Below are 16,373 nucleotides of genomic sequence, written 5' to 3'. Positions count from 1 at the left end.
AATAAAATACACTATTTTCATCTATAAAATTAACAAAAGAATTAAAAATTAAATGTAATAGGTCTTTTCTTCCACACAGTTGCAGAGATAGGCAGTTGCTGCCTGTGGAGTGCTGGGGTGGGGTGGGGAGGTTGCTGGATGCAGACCTCCAAGCCCTGGGTTGAGGGCGGAGAGTACTAAGCTGGAGCTTGTTATTGCAAGACGTTTGCTTGGATGGAAATTGGGTGAAAGCGAAGAACAAGTGACAGTAACAATTGTGAGAGGGACTTGGAGAATACATGTCAGGAATGGATTCTCTGGACCACATAACAGCATCTGACTCAGCTATGGAAACTGAAAAGCAAAGAGGAACCTCTAGCAGTGAACAAGACGGCCTGTGTGGAACTTTAATTTCTTTCAGAAGATAATTAAGCTCTTTCTCCGGTAGCAGCTTATTTAAAATTCAATGTTGCTCAGTTGGTTGGGTGTCAGTCCTGCAAAGCAAAAGGTCAAAGGTTTGGTTCCTTGTCAGGGCACATGACTGGGCAATGAGTTGGGTCCTGATGAGAGCGCATAGAAAGGGCAACCATCGATATTTCTCTCTCACATCAATATTCTCTCCCTGTCTTTCTCCTTCCCTTCCCTGCTCTCTAAAAATAAAAATATATAAAATCTTTAAAACTCAATGTGTTCCTTACTCACCTAAACAGAGGCCAAGAAATTCTATTAGAAAATTTGTTTTCTTGAAAGTGTTCAAGCAAGAGATTCATCCAGCGACTCATCTTTAGAACCAAGACCAATGACATTTAAAGCTATTTTTGAAAGAGCCAAGAAAAAGAAAGGAAAAAGAGGGAAATATAAGCCAACGGGAAGACCAAGGGGAAGACCAAAAGGAAGAAAAAGCACTAGGTCAAAAAGAACCAGAGAAAGAAAGAAAAACATTACTTTGGAAAAAATGTTTGACCTTTGAGCAAGCAGTGGCAAAAGGATTTTTCAACTACTTTGAAAAACTGAAAAGTGAATACCATTTCAAAGAATCCTTGAAACAGATGAATGTTAGTAAAGATTTAGGAAAAGAAGACTTTGATAGTCATAGATATAAATACTTGGATGACGCTGGATCTCTCTCTCCTATTGAAGAGTCAGCAGGAGAGGATGCTATTGAAACAAATCTTGAACATGATGATTAATGTGATATCAAATTGGTGGAGAATAACTTTCATAATAAGTTCTGAATTATCAAAGAATATTAATGTATATTTAGAATAGGAATATATTGAAGAAGCTGCTTTGTCTAAAAAGATAGTATCAAAGTCCAAAACCATTGGACACAAGACAGAATGGCCTGAAAAGGAGATAGACTATAAATGTCAAGGGTTGTATCTTGAGAACACAATGTCTGGACTTAAAGGTATTTGTATATCCCAAAGACATGTATGTACTAGTCTAGGGAGTGACAGCCTAGGAGTGAATACGATTTGTACTTACTCATGTTTAGAGGGTGTCTAAAACTGAGAAACCAAACAGATCCCTCTACTCTGACTCTAACAGTGGTCCTAAAGTAAATTTCTTAAAGAAATTGGGTCTCAATGATTATAGGTGGGGAATTTTCAAAGTATGCCCATATTCAAGTGGAGATCAAAAAGGCTCAACTAAATGAATTGTGGACTGACTGACATGACAACTGGATTGAGCAAAACAGAGATTAAGACTCAAACTCAGGAGGAACTAAGTCCGTGGAAGGAATTAGAACACATAAAGTTCCTTAAATAAAAATTTAACTTTAAATAATTGTGCCTATGTCACACACACACACACACACACACACACACACACACACACAATTTTAAAAATTGTGTAGAAAGTCAGCACATATTTTGGGCTTAAAGTTTCTCTAGTGTTTTCTGTGGAAGGAATAAAAATAAAATTTAGCAAAAAAAAAATTTAAATATATCCAAAACTCTAGGATAAAACAGATACTTTCATATACTTCTGGTGGGAGTAAAAATTCAGAGAAATTATTTGGTTTGTAACATTTGATCAAACAATTCCACTTCTGGGAATCTATCCCTGAAAATAACCTGAATTAATGATAAAGATTCAAGTTCGAAAAGGGAATATTACTGATAACACATCTTTTTAAAAAATTAGAAGTGATCTTCTTCTCCTTCCTCTTCCCTTTCCTTCTCTTGCTCCCTTCCATTCAATTGTTTACTTCCTGAGCAATTAGATTGGGGCTCAGCAAGATAGATGTCCCCATAGGTGAGTAGCAGAAGAGCCATGGCAGCCCACCCGGGATGGCAGAGTACCACTGGAGCAGAAAGGCATCTCTGCAGGGGGATGACTCAGCTAAGGATGCAGGAGCCCCAGCAGTGAAAGAAGAGCATCTGTGGGAGGGGCCGGGGGCAGCCCAGAGTGTCATAGCCCAATCAGGGTGAGGACGGTATCTGCAGGGGTGAGAGCATCATGGCAGTTAGAACTGGTTACACACAGGGGATTGATCAAATAAGTAAATACAATATATTGCAGATAAGGGAGCCAGGTTTCTCACTGCCAAAGAAACAAGTTACAATTATAGAGAGGGAGAAAATAAGAATGAGGTGTTGGCTTAGAATTTGGGACACTGGTATGAACTCATGGCTTTCAACACAAAGAAATAAATATGGAAAACAAAAATAACCATAGATATAGATGCATGTATATATACAAATATATGTCCATTCTGAGGGCCTGGAAGCAATGTCACCCCAACAGCAATGAACCACTAGTGTCTAGATGTTGATTTCTAAATATTCTTCTCCACTAAAAGAAACCAGGGCTCTTTGGAGAAAGAGCCAATCCTAGTGCTCGGGCTGAGAATGTACAATAAGGCTGGAGCATCTTGTGCCAGAAAGTAAGGATGGGTTCAGAAAATAATGAGAACATATCAAAACAACTAAAATAAAATAACATTAGCCCATACTCACCCACATGATATAAACAAGTGGATTAACTGACCATTTGAAAAGGAATGAATATTTACATAGTCCCTGGCTATCTCCCCACAAAATATTTATTAATTATAAGGGGGGGAAAAGAGTAATCATGCAGTGGAAAAGCCTGGCAGACACCACCTGAATAAAGTGATCAAAGTTAACATCAGTGGTGGGACAAAATGAAATCATGTATCACCTGATAGGATACAATGAGAAGAACATAGCATTGCTTCTGTAATATATCTACCAAAGATGATGACTTGAAGCCAATCATGAAGAAACAGCCAACAAACCTATACGGTGGGGCATTTCATGAAATAACTAACTTGCAATCCTCAAAAGGGTCACAGAAATGAAAGTCAAGGGATGGATGAGGAACTGTTCCAAATTGAAGGAGACTAAAGAGACACAACAACCAAACACAATGAGAATGAATGGAAGAGGATGGTGTTGAGTGCTGGGACATTGGAAGGAAAGAAATGCGATGCTTGAATTGGATAATCTGAGAAGAGTTTATAAAGTTGCGAGCAAGGATTAGGAAGAAGAAGAGATGGTACATTCCCCCAGGGCTGGTAATAGGGGGGACTATTACCATCCCTAGGCCAAAAAGAAGCAAGAAGGAGCAATTCCTGGGACCCAGAGAAAGCTGTTTGGAGAGGACCACCTGACAGAAACTGTAACCTTTAGGTAAAGGGACATAGCCAACCTGAAGGGAACTGGTGAGGAGGGACCTGTGGGAATAAGTAATTTGACCTCACTCTCCTCTCAAAAGCCATTAACTGAACCCAACTGGAAGATAAAAGGGAAAGGAGCCAGATTGCTGCAGTCTCATGGTCAGCATCCTAGGGCACCGAGCAAGGTAGAGAAGGTAGGGAATGGATCCAGCGCAAGTGCTTAAGAAGAACGGAAATGGGTTGGCAATGTCGCTGTGAGAAAAGGGGAGAAGAACAAATAGATAAAAAAGAATTGCTGCACTTCTCTAGAAGACACCTGAATCAGATTGGCTTAAATCTTAATTAATTCAATATTTATTAACAGCCTACAATGTATAAGGAATTTTATAGCATTAAGAAAACACATTAAGTTTGTGATTTTATGGAATTTACATTCCAGTAAAGAGAGACAGACAATAAGCAAGTACATAAATCATATAACATTTTAGTAAATCATAAGTGCTATAAACAATAAAGCTGGGTAAATGGATAGAGGTGGGAGGCTAAAGCAATTTTCCAGGTGAAAAATAGTGGCTTGGACTAGGAAGGTTATGAGGGAAGTACTGAGTAAGAGATGAACTCTGGATATATTACAAGGTAGAGCTGACAGGTTTGCCGATGCAGGTACACAGGGATTCCCTGATCTCCCCATCATATCCACTCCTACTTCTTCCCATGGCTGGAAGTCTGACCTTCACAGAACTCATACCTGGATTCTCCTGTCCTCTGGTTGGGTTCAGACAATGAAATGAACTAGTAGGAGATTAAAGGGTAAGGGGAGAATAAGACTGGTATATATGTTCTCCTGGCTCCTTCTCTGCTAGGCCACAGTTTGGAAATAGCTGCCCTTTTCTGCTATAGCTACAGCTTTTGCTTGTTCTGGTAAACCCTCCCCGCCCTGCCTCCTTCCAGCTTACAGGTAGTAAAGGCTTCCCACCCTGACTCCTGGATGCTTCACCATTTCTTGTTAGTTTCCCTTAACTTGACCACACGTTTGCAGATAATACATTGAATTTTCCTCAGCTACCCTTTTAGTGTGTTATCTGCATCCTGTCAAAACCCTGAGTTAGGATGTGAGAAAAATGAGGAATCAAAGATGACAAGTTTCTGTTTTGAGCAACTGGAAGTATTGAGTTGCTATTTACTGAACTGGGGGAAAAAATCAATAGTGTAAAATGAATTCATTAGAAGGCTGTGGGGTAGCTCACAGAACAGAATAAAAGGCAGAAATGTAAGAGAGTAGGTTGAAGCTCCTGGCCTACTGAGAGCTCAGAGTCTGAAGTTGCCAATGATTAGATTAGAGCTACTAAAAGGAAAAAGGGCTCAAAGCATTCCATTTAAGAGAAAGGGCCAGAGACAAGCTCTTATTGTTTCAAAGTGAATATATAACAAAACTGTTGTTGACTACCTGTCTGAACTATAGCATCTAGGAAGCTTTAGGCCTAGAGGAAATCAGAGATGCTGCTAAAGATCTGTCAATGCACAAGACAACTATTTCAACAAAGAATTACTCAGCCCTAAATTGTGAAACCCTGTTCTATATGAAGACTACCATGTGTTTCTATGCTTTAGAAGATAAATCAGATTACTGTAGATTCAGAGCCTCAGACTCCATTGGAAACTTAAAAAATGATAGTGGCAAATATATGGGTACTTTCTAAAAGAAGCTCCATAGGAATAGGCACCACACTGGGAAATTTTTATTTGAGAGCATAGAACGTTACTTTACCACACTATGGAAAAGTTCAACTGCACAAATGATAGCAACCCCACTCAGTGTAGCATGCATAGGTTTATTAGTGGTTTAAATAGAGCATTCTGTAGGTGCTCAAGTTTGCCGCTAAAATTAATAAAGTTGTAAATCATGTTATAGCTTTAACACTCATGCAGGAACATTTCCAGGAAGGACAGAGTTTCATTATTGTCTAGTGATAGGTTCTAAAGCAGGCCTACAACAGGGCTTCATTTGTTGGGCACAACATGCTTTCTGTGTCCCAATAGTCTCTTGGGACATTCTAACTTACCTGGAGTAGATAATCAAACTCGCTGCAGAATGCAGCCTATGCTTCAGAAGTCCTTTTGTCCTTAGTACAACGGTAGAACTGAGAACTGGCCTGGCCCAGGGCCAGGGAGGCACTGATTGCAGATGAAGCAGGGTAACTTTGCAAACGAGCCACTGAGCCTCAGGCCTTGGTCAACACAGTGGTTTCTTAACATTCTGGCAGGGAGACATTTTTTATAAAGAACAATTTTTTTCTTTCCATTTGGTGCTAGAAAGTTTTGTGTCTAAAATAAATATCGTTCATGTCTCAAGAAAACTCTATTCTAAAGAACTGTATCCTTGGCTGACTTACATCCCCTAACCCCCTTAGAATATGATTTCTGATTCCAAGCTCTGAGGTGGGTGATACTTTTGCCCTGTATTTTTCGGGTCCAGGAGGACCTGGTTACTCTGGAGGAACCAGTCTCTGATGCGTCTATCTTCCAAGAGTTTGATCTCCAGTTAACAGAAAAGTGTAATTATTCTATGGTTTTCCCCACCTCATTTTGTCACCGCTGGAAGTCCCCTAAATTTCCTTAAGAGTATTTCCCTGAAGCTGTAAAGTCAGGTTTTTTTTAAAAAAAGTCAGGAATGCTTTAATTGTAAATGTGAATTCCACAAAGATTTTGCTTGAGTACTGCAATTTAGGTTGTCAAATTAGTTTCATAACTTAATTCAGTAAACTCCATTAACAGATTTTTGTTCTATCAAAATATGTAGGTAATCTCTTCAGATAAGCATGTTTTGAACTCTATGCATATTAGCAATAAGTTAATGTGACCATTAATTCACTCAAAAATATTCTTAAATCAAATGATTGACCAGAGTTTATTTATACTATTATTATATCTCTGTGTATATGCATTATATGTGTACCATAAGCATGCATAATGAAATATGAAATACATTATAAAATATAATCATTGTGGTATTTGGAATAATTTTTAAAAATAAATCTCATTTTTTCTTTTTAAAAATGTTTTACTGTACTGTTCAGATACATTTGTCTCCATCTCCCGCTGCCACTTTCCCCTGCCCCAACCACCCCCACCTCCTACCCTCCCTCCTTCCTCACTTTGGCTTTGTCCATGGGTCCTTTATACATGTTCCTTGATTTAACTCTTCCCCTTCTTTTCCTCATTACCCCCCTCCTCCCTCCCCTCTTGTTACCGTCAGATTGTTTTTCCTTTTAGTGTTGCCGGTTATATTTTCCTTGCTTGTTTGTTTTGTCGATTAGGTTCCACTTATAGGTGAGATCATATGGATTTTTCTTTACCCCCCTGGCTTATTTCACTTAGCATAATGCTCTCCAGTTCCATCAATGCTGTCACAAAGGGTAATAGCTCTTCCCTTCTTTCTGCCGCATAGTATTCCATTGTGTAAATGTACTGTAGTTTTTTGATCCACTCATTTATTGAGGGGCACTTAGGTTGCTTCCAACACTTGGCTATTGTAAATTGTGCTGCTATGAACATTGGAGTACATAGGTTCTGTTGAATTGGTTTCAGGATTCTTAGAGTATAATCCCAACAGTGGAATGCTGGGTCAAAAGATAATTCCATTTTTAGCTTTTTGAGGAAATTCCAAACTGTTTTCCACAGTGGCTGCACCAGTCTGCATTCCCACCAACAGTGTACTAGGGTTCCCTTTTCTTCACAGCCTTGCCAGAACCCGTTGTTTGTTGATCTCTTTATGATAGCCATTCTGATTGGTGTGAAGTGGTATCTCATTGTGGTCTTAATTTGCATTTCTCTGATGGCTAGTGATGCTGAGCATCCATTCATATGTCTCTGAGCCCTGTGTATGGCCTCTTTGGAGAAGTGTCTGTTCAGTTCCTTTGCCTATTTTTTTAATTGGATTATTTCTCTTCCTGGAGTGGAGTCGTGTGAGGACTCTATATATTTTGGAGATCAAACCCTTGTCTGAGGTATATTTTCCCATATGGATGATTTCCTTTTCATTTTGCTAATGTTTTCTTTAGCCATGCAGAATCTTCTTATTTTGATGAAGTCCCATTTGTTTATTCTTTCCTTTATGTCCCTTGCCCTAGGGGACATATCAATGAAAATATTGCTGTGTGGAATATCGGAGAGTTTCCTGCCTATGTTCTCCTCCAGGACTTTTATGGTGTTACAACTTATATTTCAATCTTTTATCCATCTTGAATTTATTTTTGTGTATGATGTAAGTTGGTGGTCGAATTTCATTATTTCGCATGTAGCTGTCCAGATCTCCCAACACCATTTGTTGAAGAGGCTATTTTTACTCCCTTTGATGTGTCTGCCCCCTTTGTCAAATATTAATAGACCATAGAGACATGGGCTCTCTATTCTGTTCCATTGGTCTATGTGTCTGTTCTTATGCCAGTACCAGACTGTTTTGATTACAGTGGCCTTCTAATATAGTTTGATATCAAGCATTGTGATCCCTCCTACTTTGTTCTTCTTTCTCAAAATTGCGGCAGCTATTTGGGGTCATTCATGGTTCCATATAAATTTTTGAAATGTTTGTTCTATATCCGTGAAATATGTCATTGGTATTTTATTAGGAATTGCGTCGAACCTATAAATTCCTTTGGGTAGTATGGACATTTTGATGATGTTAATTCTTCCAATCCATGAACACAATATATGCTTCCATTTATTTGTGTTTTCCTTAATTTCTTTCTTCAATGTTGTGTAGTTTTCTGAATACAGGTCTTTTACCTCCTTGATTAAGTTTATTCCTAGGTTGCTATAGCAACTTATTTTTCTTGTTCCTATAGCAAATGGGATTTTTTTTCCTGATTTCTGATTCTGATATTTCATTGTTGGTGTACAAAAATGCCTTTGATTTCTGAATATTGACTTTGTATCTTACTGTTTTGCCAAATTCACTTATTAGGTCGAGTAGTTTTTTGGTGGAGTCTATAGGGTTTTATATGTTCACTATCATGTTATCTGCAAACAATGACAGTTTTACTTCCTCCTTTCAATTTGGATGCCTTTTATTTCTTTTTCTTGTTTGATCACTGTGGCTAGGACTTCCAATACTATGTTGAATGGAAGAGGTGAAAGCCACAACCTTGTCTTGTTCCCAATCTTAGTAGGAAAGCTTTTAGTTTTCACCCGTTAAGTGTGATGTTGGCTGTAGCTTTTTCATATATGGCCTTTATTATGTTGAGGTAAGCACCCTTTACTCCCACTTTGCTGAGTGTTTTTATCATAAATGGATACTGTACCTTATCAAATGTTTTTTCCACATCTATTGATATGATCATGTGATTTTTGTCTTTCCTTTTGTTTATGTGATGTATTATGTTTATTGCTTTGTGAATATTGAACCATCCTTCCATCCCTGGGATGAATCCTACTTGATCATGGTAGATGATCTTTTTAATGTATTGCTGGATGTGTTTTGCCAATATTTTGTTGAGGATTTTAGCATCTATGCTCATTAGCAATATTGGCCTGTAGTTTTCTTTCTTGGTTGTGTCTTTATCTGGTTTTGGGAATAGGATGGTGCTGACCTCATAAAAAGAGTTTGGAAGTCTTCCCTCTTTCTAGATTTTTTGGAATAGTCTGAGAAGGACAGGGGTTAGCTCTTCATTAAATGTTTTGTAAAATTCTCCTGTGAAACCATCCAGTCCAGGGCTTTTGTGTGCCGCGAGGTTTTTGATTACTGCTTCAATTTTACCAGCTGTTATCAGTCTGTTCAGGCTTTCTGTTTCTTCTTCATTCATTGTTGGAAGGTTTTACTTTTCTAAAAGTGTGTCCATTTCATTGAGGTTTTCAAATTTCTTGGCATATAATTTTAATTGTTCATAGTAATTTCTTATAATCCTTTGTATTTCTGTCATTATCAGTTGTTATTTCTCCTCTTTCCTTTCTGGTATTATTTATTTGGGTCCTCTTTTTTTCTTGATGAGTCTGCTTAAAGGGTTTTATTTTGTTTATCTTGTCAAAGAACGAGCTTCTGGATTGATTGATCCTTTCAATTGTTCTTTTAGTCTCTGTGTCATTCAATTCTACTCTGATCTTGATTATTTCCTTCCTTCTACTTTCTCTGGGCTTTGTTTGTTGTTGTTTCTCCAGTTCTTGAAGATTTAGGTTTAGGCTGTTTATTTGAAGTGTTTCTATCTTTTTTAGGTAGGCCTGTATTCCTATAAACTTCCCTTTCAGGACTGCCTTTGCTGTGTCCCATAGGTTTTGGACTGTTGTGTGTTTGTTTTCATTTGTTTCCAGAAACTTTTTGAACTCATTATTGACCCATTCATTGTTTAATAGCATGCTATTCAGCCTCCAAGAGTTTGAATGTTTTTTAATGTTTTTTCCTTGAGGTTGGTTTCTAGTTTCAAGCCCTGTGGTCTGAGAAAATGCTTGTTATGATTTCAATTTTCTTGAATTTGTTGAGGCTTGTTTTGTGTCCTATCATGTGATCATGTGGTCTATCTTTAAAAATGTTCCCTGTGCATTTGAAAAGAATGTGTATTTTTCTTCTTTGGGATGAAAGGTTTTATATATGTCAGTTAAGTTCATTTGATCTAATGCTCTTTCAGTTCCACAATATCCTCATGATATTTTGTCTGGAAGATCTCTCCATCATTGACAGTGTGGTGTTAAAATCCCCTACTATCAATGTGTTGCTGCGAATACCTTTCTTGAAGTCCTCCAAGATTTTCCTTATATATTTGGGGGCTCCTATGTTGGGTGCATACAGGTTTACAATATTTATGTCTTCTTGATGAGTTGTTCCTTTGAGTATTATGAAGTGTCCTTCTGGGTCTCTTTCTATGACCTTTGTTTTGAATTCTATTTTGTCTGACATAAGTATTGCTACCCCGGATTTTATTTTTCCTATCCATTTGATTGGAATAGTTTTTTCCATCCCTCTACTTTCAGTCATGTAGATCCTTTGTTCGGAGGTGGGTCTCTTATAGACAGCATATGTGCGGGTCATGTTTTCTAATCCATTCAGCTACCCTATGTCTTTTGAGTGGAGCATTTAATCCATTTACACTTAAAGTTGTTATTGATAGGTACTTATTTATTTTTTTCCCTTTGTACCTGTGTTACTCTCTTTCTTACTGTTTCTCTTCTTAAAACAGTCCCTTTATCATATCTTGCAGTGTTGGTTTGGTGGAGGTGTATTGTTTTAGCCTTTTTTTGTCTGGGAAACTCCTTATTTCACCTTCCATTTTAATTGAGAGCCTTGCTGGATAGAGTATTCTTGGTATCATGCCTTTGCTTTTCATGACTTGGAATATTTCTTGCCATTCCCTTCTGGCTTGTAGTGCTTCTGTTGAGAAGTCAGCTGCTAGCTGTATCGGGACTCCCTTGTATGTCACTACCTGTGTCTCCCTAGTTGCCTTTAGGATTCTCTCTTTGTCTTTGATATTTGTCATTTTAAATATATGTGTCTTGGAGTGGGCCTCATTGAGTTCCTTTTGAATGGGACCCTGTGTGCTTCCTTGTGTGACTTTTTCTTTCCTTGGATTAGGGAAGTTTTCCATCGCTACTTTTTTTAACATGTTCTCTATCCCTTGCTCTTTTTTCCTTCTGGTATCAGAATTATCCAGATATTATGATCTCAGGTTGTCCTGCACTTCCCTCAATGCCTCTTCATTCTTTTTGAGTCTTTAAAAAAAGAAATTTCTTGCTCTTTCTGGGAGCTTTCTTCTACCTCATCCTCCAGCTTGCTGATTTGATTCTCTGCTTCATCTAGCCTGCTTTTCATTCCTTCTACTGTGTTCTTCATTCAGAAATTGTATTTCTCATTTCCTCTTGCCTCTCGTTGATAGTTTGTAGGTCCTTTTTCATGCTGATATAATTTGCAGTGAGTTCTTCGTAGTTTCCCTGTAGTTTTTGGTAATTCTCCCTGAGCTCACTGAGCTCATTGAGCTTCCTTAGAACCATTGTTTTGAACTCAGTATCTGGTAGTTGACTTGCTTCTATGTCATTTAGTTCCCTTTCTGGGGATTCCTCCTTTCCCTTCGAGTGGGTGGTGTTTCTTTGTCTTCCCATTATTTGTGAGAGTCTTCTTTTTTGCTTCTGCTTCTTAAATTGATCTGTTTCAACTTCCTGACTCTGTGGTGTGAACTTCTGTGGTAGGAGACTGCTCTTTTTTTTCTTTCTGGATCTGCCTCTGATGATGTCAGATGTTGACTCTGTCTGAACTTAGGCAAACTGTTAGAGACTTCCAGGAATCTACTGCCTGTGGCTGTCCCCTTCAGTTGTTAATTTAGTCACTCTGCACTCGGCAGTCAGGCTTAGATACCATAGGGTAGGGCAGAGTCCCTCCTGGGGGAGGGTCTATTGTTTCCTCTCACGCTGTTGCCACTCAGGAGAGTGCTCTGCCTGAGCAAGATGGCTGCTGCCATATGCTGGGTGAATCAACACCAGGATCCTGCCAGCTACTCTCCCCACTCTCTCCCCAAAGCCTCTGTCTCCAGTCTCTCCTCAAGGGTCTCTAGTCCACTCTGTGCTCCCTTTATCCAGGGACCTATGATCTGTGGCCACCTCTCTGTACTCAGCAGTCAGGCTTAAGTACCACAGGGCCTAAGCAGAGTCCCTCCTGGGGAAGGGGCTATTGTTTCCACTCATGCTATTGCCGCTCAGGGGCGTGGTCTGCCTAAGCAAGATGGCTTCTACCATATGAGGAATGAGTCAGCACCAGGACCCCACCAGCTATTCCCTCAGTTCCCTCCCCAAAGCCTCCATCCCCAGTCTCTCCTCAGGCATCTCTAGCCCACTCTGCCTTCACCTGCTGGATCCTAGGGTAAGTGGCTGCAAATAAAACTTTATGTGTTGGCCCTTTAAATGGCTCTTGGTGTCTCCAGACACTCATCTCTGGCAGGGAGCCACCCTGCTCCTTTTCACAGCTGGCTGTTATCAGTGTACATTTTAGGCTCTGGTGCTGTAATTCTCCCTGAGCTGGAGATCCCCGCTTATGGTTTAGACCCCACTCTTCTCAGGGGGATCCAATTGGCCATTTAAATATCCCTCTGGTGCTGCTGCCTGTGGGCCTGCAGCTTGCCTTCTTGAGTCTCCGCTGTACTCACCAGCCAGGTTGTGCTAAGGCTGATTCTTCTGTCTGTTTGAGGGTATAAGGTTTCTCCCTCACCATTTTTCAGTTGTTTGTTCCAGGTGACTTCTCCACAATTTAGCTGTAATTCCAGACTGGTCCTGGGACCAGGTCAGAGTGACTTCCATTCACTCATCCACCATCTTGTCCCTCCTAAATCTCATTTTTATAAAAGTGACATTTAGTATTCATGTGCTCATTTCTTATTTTATGATATGGAAACATGATATTCATGGGACATTTTCTCCCCTGAATAATATAAATACCTTGTGAAATATTATGATAGTCATTAGTTTTTAAAGCTTCTGTTTTTCCTTCCCTTCATTAGCTTATTCTTTCTGGTTGTAAAACAGCTGAATAAAAATATAAGCTGATGACAAATTCCTCTTAACACTTGTATATAACTCATATTCTTTCTTCCACAGAGTGATAATTGGAATTCTTGGTAAATTTACAAAAAATATTTCATTAAAATCTTATTAATTCACTACAATGGTCACTTAGTGTATCTAAAACTGTGGTCTTCAGACTACCTGAGGATGCAGGCTCTAAAATGCAGATTCAGGACCTTACCTAGGACATTCTGGTTTAGTAGGTCAGGAGTAGACCCAGGAATACTTTTTTGTTTTTCATTGTAAAAAGCAGGTAGCACTCTTACATTTTTTCCCCATGTATGGGTTGTTTTTTTTTTTTTTTTTTTTTGCTTTTATTGAGGTATAATTGACAAGTAAAATTGTAATATATTTAAAATGTATAATATGATTTGATATAATACACACATACTTGAGTTAACTAACATATCCATCACTTCAGATATTTACTTTGTGTGTGTGTGTGTATGAGAACACAAGTTTTACTCTCTCATCTAATTTCAATGATAAGAAACTATTATTAACTATACTGACCATGTGATACATTATATTCTCAGACCTTAATCATCTTATAACTGAAAACTTATACTCTTTTATACCTCTCCACTTGCCCCACTCCTCAGCCCCTGGCAACTACCATTTTACTCTGTTTTTATGGGTTTGATTTTTTATTTTATTTTTTAGACTGCACATATAATTGATGCCAGGCTGTATTTGTCTTTCTCTGTCTGGCTTAGTTCACTTAGCATAATGCATCTCCAGATTCAACCATGTTACAAATGGCAGGATTTCCTTCTTTTTTAAGGCCAAAGACTATTCCATTGTATATATAGACCACATTTTCTGTACCCATCATATATTAATGGACCTATGTTCCCATACCTTGGCTATTATAAATAATGCTGCAATGAATATGGGAGTACACATATCTCTTTGAGATGATTTCATTTCCTTTGGATATAGGCCCAAGTGTGATTGCTGAATGATATGGTATTTGTACTTTTAAATTCTTGAGGCATCTCCATTCTACTTTACATACTGGCTGTTCCAATTTATAGTCCCACCAACTATGTACAAATGTTCCCTTTCCTCCACATCTCACCAGCATCTGTTATCTTTTTTTGATAATAGACATTGTAATAGATGCAAGGTGCTATCTCATTGTGGTTTTGATTTGGATTTCCCTGGTAATTAGTGAGGTTGAACACCTTTTCATGTATCTGTTGGCCATCTGCATTTCTTCTTTGGAAAAAAAAGTGTCTACTTAAGTCATTTGCTCATTTTTAAATTGGGTTATTTGTTTTTTCACTATTGAGTTGAATCTGTTGTGTATTTTGGATATTAACCCTATATTGAATATATACTTTGTAAATGCTTTCTCCCATTCTATAGGTTTCCTTTTCATTTTGTTGACTTTTTTCCCCTCTGTGCAGAAGCTTTTTCATTTAATGTAGTCTCACCTGTTTTTGCTTTAGTCACTTTAACTTTGGGTGTTGATCCAAAAAGAACAGTCAAGACCATTGGCAAGGAGCTTTCCTCTTTGTTTACTTCTAGGAATTTTAGAGTTTCAGGTCTTATGTTTGAGGTTTTTCTTTTTTTTAAATCCATTTTGAGTTGATTTTTGTGTATAGTGTAAGACAGGGGTCTAGTTTTAGTTTTGTACATATGAAATCCAGTTTTCCCAACACAATTCCCAACTCATTCTAAGAGAATCTGCCCTCTACCCTTTGGTTATTCATGTCTCAGGTGACTCCACTTTCCTGGTTGCAATTGGTTGAACCAGGGGCAGACACCTAATTCAGGCTGAGTCAGTTTGATGTTTTTGTTTCAGAAGATGAGCCAAAATACAGAGACCAAGGCTGTTCATATCATGCAGAGGAGCTCTCAGCTATGGGAGCATTAATGCAAACACAACACCATGGCAAATGAAAGCCTCAGGTGAGAACTGAGAGAACCTCAAAAGCCCTGGAAAGATAAAAAATGGATGGTCTAGAAGAGAAGAAACAAATGGACATACCAGAGAAACAGAGATGAGAGATCTTTAGATTGATCTCAGAAAGAGTAGCTGTCTAATGACTTTCTACTTCTAATGTAATAGGGCTCTATATTCTTAAATTAGATCTTTGAAATCCCTGGAACCCCTTTAATAAATATCGTTCCACCTATTCCTATAGAGCTGAGTTGAGGCAGTTTCTGTTTCAATCAGCAGAGATCTCTAATCAAGACAATAGTGTGCTTACCAGCTGCAGTGTTGAGAATAGTTAAGAAAGGAAGCACATCCTGTGGAATGTGTTAAAGACTACAGAGGGCTCCCTGTGGAATGCAAGTAGTGTTGAAGCTCAGCCTGGTGGGCACCAAAGAAGCAGGAGGTTGAGGGTCAACAGGGCATGAAACTAAGGTGATGAGAAACCCAAACAAGATTCCCTACCTAGTAAGTTTAAGTGAAGGGCATTCACATTATTGTGATTTCAGCCACATAGGAAAGGGGTACATTCAGCTTCACAGTCCTACTTGTGTAAGTGATATCTTTAACATGTTATGTGTTAATGTATATTTAAGGTATGGTGATAAAAGAGTAATCATTTGGCTCTTTGTGATACTCTGTGCAGAGCTTGCACTTTTTGCTGTAACAATCAGTACTAGTATCCCACTGTACGGTGGACTGAGCTCAGATCTAAAAGCTTATCTTTACATTCTCCTACTACTCCAAATATTAGTAAGAACTAAGAGACCTAAGAGGAAGTGATACATCAGCCAAAGCACCAACTACTAGTTGTTGCTTTTTCAAAACATTTTAAAAAGAGATCTAGACCGCGTTAGTACATGGCAGTTTGCTAACTGTCCTCTCAATAAGCTTTATCTTCTGTACTAATAACGGTTTAAGCTGGATCCAAATATAGCATAGTAAGTGGAATGTAAGCCGAAGTGATATATGCAACTTGTGAGTCAGGTGCTTCCTTCACTGTTTTCCATTCAACTAGGCTGGAATCTGGACATGAGCCGTTTTCTGGCACAAAAATGAAGCCAAATTCCTAAGGATGGTAAAGCAAGACAGAAGGAGCTTGATTCTCTACAGAATCATCACTTTGGTATTTCTGTATTTTTGTGTCTGTTGTTTTCAACAACCTAGCCAATATTCTAAAGAAGGCCATAATTATGTAGACCTTTCAGATAATTCTCTCCACAAATACTGAAACCTGACACAAATTTAGAAGAGCACAGAACATGTTTA

The 16,373-nt window shown here is 38.5% G+C and overlaps 1 pseudogene; it reads left to right on the top strand.

Moving 5' to 3' along the window:
- LOC129087520 (TATA box-binding protein-associated factor RNA polymerase I subunit D-like) overlaps positions 1-1,655 on the top strand; it is a 29,637-nt pseudogene extending 27,982 nt beyond the window's left edge.
- The last annotated feature ends 14,718 nt before the right edge of the window (positions 1,656-16,373 follow it).

This window comes from Pteronotus mesoamericanus, unplaced genomic scaffold, assembly GCF_021234165.1.
Source record: "Pteronotus mesoamericanus isolate MK-2021 breed Mesoamerican mustached bat unplaced genomic scaffold, CSHL_Meso_final contig_130, whole genome shotgun sequence".
Lineage (NCBI taxonomy): Eukaryota > Metazoa > Chordata > Mammalia > Chiroptera > Mormoopidae > Pteronotus > Pteronotus mesoamericanus.
This window is presented reverse-complemented; position numbering and strand designations above follow the sequence as displayed.